Source organism: Chenopodium album, chromosome 12 (assembly GCF_948465745.1).
Source record: "Chenopodium album chromosome 12, dcCheAlbu1.1, whole genome shotgun sequence".
Lineage (NCBI taxonomy): Eukaryota > Viridiplantae > Streptophyta > Magnoliopsida > Caryophyllales > Amaranthaceae > Chenopodium > Chenopodium album.
The window spans coordinates 7,133,735-7,137,637 of record NC_137845.1 but is presented as its reverse complement, the minus strand read 5'-3'; the positions used below and the strand labels follow the sequence as shown (position 1 = coordinate 7,137,637).

At 36.7% G+C, this 3,903-nt stretch overlaps 1 non-coding gene across 1 annotated transcript; it reads left to right on the top strand.

Annotated features, from left to right (window-relative positions):
* Positions 1-523: 523 nt before the first annotated feature.
* LOC145573366 (small nucleolar RNA R71) lies at positions 524-630 on the top strand. Its single transcript, XR_014097411.1, has one exon. It is a non-coding gene; the product is annotated as a small nucleolar RNA R71 (small nucleolar RNA).
* Positions 631-3,903: the final 3,273 nt, after the last annotated feature.

Here is a 3,903-nt window from a genome sequence, read left to right as displayed (position 1 = left end):
GTGCATGGGATGATGATTGATAGGTGCCCTTGCTTGAAAAGCGGGTGGTGATGGAGGATTCGCTATAGCTTGAGTGTTCTTGTATGAGAACCCTTGATGATTTCTCCACCCTTCATTAAATGGCCTTGTGGAGGTTGTGGTATAAATAGCATTAGCTTGCTCAATCGTCATTCCATCATAATTGGGTTGACACTCCCGTGCAGTATGGCCTTGCAATCCACACATCTGACAAGTTTCCATCGAGGGTCGAGGGGACTCAGCTTGGAGTTGATTGAATTTATGAGTTAGTGCCTGCACAGAACTAGTCAACATGGTTAGAGCATCAACATCATGTTTATTACCTATGTTGATAGCGTTTCGTCCCCTTGGATGGTAATTATCATTAGCCGCCATCTTCTCAATCAAATCCTTCGCATCGGTTGGATTCTTAGTCATGATGGAACCTCCAGACGCAGCATCAATGTATATGCGAAACTCATTGGTCAAACCATTATAGAACGTTTGGATCAACATCCACTCTGGAATACCATGGTGAGGGCATTGTCTTTGCAATCGTTTAAATCTTCTCCATGCCTCATATAGGGATTCGTCATTGGATTGATGGAAAGTAGATAGCTCGTTCCTTAATTTTGCGGTTTTCTCTTGCCCCAAGAATTTGACTAGAAAGGCCTTGGCAAGCTTGTCCCACGTATCAAAAGAACCAATACCTTCATCTCGTAGCCATTCCCTTGCCCTATCCCTTAGTGAAAAAGGGAAGAGGCGTAGTCTAATAGCATCATCAGAGACACCATTGAGCTTCATAGTGTCACACTTCTCCAAGAAACTATCAATGTGAGTCACAGGGCAATCATTCGGTAAGCCCGCAAAAGAGTCATTGGAAATGAATTGTATGAATTGGGGTTTCAACTCAAAACTCTGAGCGGTGACAGGTGGTCTAACAATACTAGAGAGGAATCCGGTTGTTGTATCCGGAATGCCATACTCCAAAAGAGATTTTGTTCCTGGATCAACCATGTCTCTTGTATTTCGATTTTTCCTCCTTTTACCTCTTCGTCTTCTTGCAGTAGCTTCGATCTCAGAATCAAAAGGTGTTAAATCATCTGAACCTAAACTTCGAGTTTGCATGCAACAAAGAAACTAAAATGGAAGATCAAAGAAATAAGGAACAATAGCCGAAGCAACAAAATAAATGCTTAGTAAAAACGAATCACGAATAACTAGAATGAAACCGTTAGTCCCCGGCAACGGCGCCAAAATTTGATAGGCGTGTCGCGTACCTAACAAAAATAACCTAACAAGACCACTACTATGTAGACGGGCAAGTAAGGGTCGGATCCCAAGAGACTATGGTTCAACTAATTAATTAGACTCAAGTAACTACTAAGCAAGTAACCAATCAGTAGTGATATTCAACTAATCTAATTCTAAACAAAATAAACAAGAAGAATCAAGATGAAATAATTCGATTAATAAAAACATCCAGAGTTAAGTATCACCACTAGTATGAATAATGCAAAGATAAATCCCTACCCCAATTAATCAAAATAATAATACTCAAAGGAAGGACGTGCCCTTAAAAATACCAATAAACCCCTTCCGAGTATTTATGGCTTCTCTAAAATCCAATCAAACCTATTTCCATGGTATCATGCAATTTAGAGACATTAAACTCAACATCCATTCAATCCTAGCAATCCATCCTACCTATTTCCATGGAGAATTTCATGCCCTTATTGAATTTAATCAAACCATCTAATCTCAACTTCCATTGATAAATAAGATACTTGGTTCAATCAATATCAAATTACGTCTAACCTAACATTGATAAATTAGCACAATTCAATAAGCAAAGCAATTAATCTAATTAAATAAGGAATTGGGGGAAATCATGCATTACTCATAACTAGGGTTCAACCTAACCCTAGAATATAAATCTACTCACTCATAATTAAATTAACAAAATAATCAAAAGACATAATAATATAGAAAAGAAGAAATACTTGAATTAATGGAATTGAAGATAGAATCTTGAACAAAGTAAATCTAAAATTGAAGGGAATTGTAGAATTCTTCAACTCAATTTAACGAGTCCAAAAAGTCCTCTAATATGCCTAACCAAAGCCTATTTATATCCCTAGGAATAAGTTAAGAAGTTTCCTAAAATAGGTCTTCCAAACCGCCTCAAACTTGGCTTCGATGCTTCGTCAGGTGATAGCCACGGGTTACCCAAAGCTGCTAGGACTTTGCCACGGCCAACCCTTGGTGTCTACTGATCTTGGTAGGCTTCTCTTGGGCATAAAAGGAGGAGCCACGACCAGGCCAAAGCTTAATGCAACAAGCCACGACCAGGCCAAGGCTAGGCAATTTCTACACAAAACTCCTTCGAAAACAACTTCAAGCTTGGAATATGACCATATGATGTTGGGCTCGTAATCTCCTACACGCTCCTAGCTCACTTAGCTTGCAAAGGTGCTCTTTTACGCGTAAATCCTACAAAATAAAGAAAGAGAGCACGATGAGAGCAACATCGAAATATAAAGAGATATAGCTCTAAAAGATTAAATATATAGAGAAAATATGATAGAAACACTCAAATATAACATATAACAATGAGTATATAAATGTGTTATCATCTTTATCTATTACTACCTCCGTTACATATTAGTTGCAACTTTGGAATATTTTATCTCTCACAAATATTGCCCAAAGTTGCAACTAATACGTAACGGAGGTATATATATACATAAAAGTTGCACATAATATGTAATGGCGTAATGCAGGTAGTACTTTAGGTCGTGTTAGTTTTCCTAGATTAAACTTAAAAGATACTACTTGGTATTAATAGTAGCATGCATGTGCATCAGTGCATATAATAATTTTTGTGTTTGTGTGTAAATTATGCAGTAGACGTACGTATACATCAGCTGCAAGCGATGGTAGTATAAGGATTATAGCTAGTAATGGTCCTGTATTGAAGAACAAGGCATCCGATGTAAGTGAGAAAGTAAATGAAATTAATTTTCCGATGAAAAACAAACAATTAAGAGAAGTATTTTGGATGAGAGATCCTACGACTGGATTCTGGATGCCGGAGAACCACTTTGACGAAGTTGATGTGGCAGAGCTAAGACGGAAACTCCTTTACAATAAACAAGGATAGATCATAGTTATGCTTAGGTTCTCAGTTCGTGATATCGTGACTGCGGGACAATTCTCAATATTTAACAATACTTGTGTGTTTGGATTTGTTTTAACTTGGTAAATTTTACATTTACATCAAGGGTACTTGTTGATTTTAATACTATGAAGTAATTCTTTATTTTTATTTTTTTTTGACAGGTAGTAATATTTACCTTTAAAACTTTATTACTTTGGTATAATCTATGTCATGTTTTGAAAATTAATACGCAGTATCAAAAAATAGAATTATTGATTTGCCTCAATTTATGTCCAAACTTGAACAGGCCGGCCTAATTTGGGACTAGGAACAACAGGTTAAAGGTCACAATAGGCCAACAGCCCTCGCTCATGCATAATCTTCTAGAATAATACACATTACTCAAGTAATGTTGGTTAACTCAAGGAAAAGAAGCTAGATAAGAGTTTGGCATATACAAAAACAAGAAGAAGCCAAATAGACAAAAAGAGCCAAACACAAATACATAAACCCTTTTTGTAATTCTCCACCCTTTCTGTAATTCTCCGCCACATACAATCGTGTATTCATTTATATTAATTATCTTGTCAATTCTCAATTCAATTTATATATACTTCTCTATCAAACACATTTTCGCTTCCATAATTCAGACTGCTTCTAATTTATGTGGAAGATGATTAATACTTTGATCCCCAGAGGATACATAGTCACGACTCACGAGACTCACGACTCATGAATGTTTCATA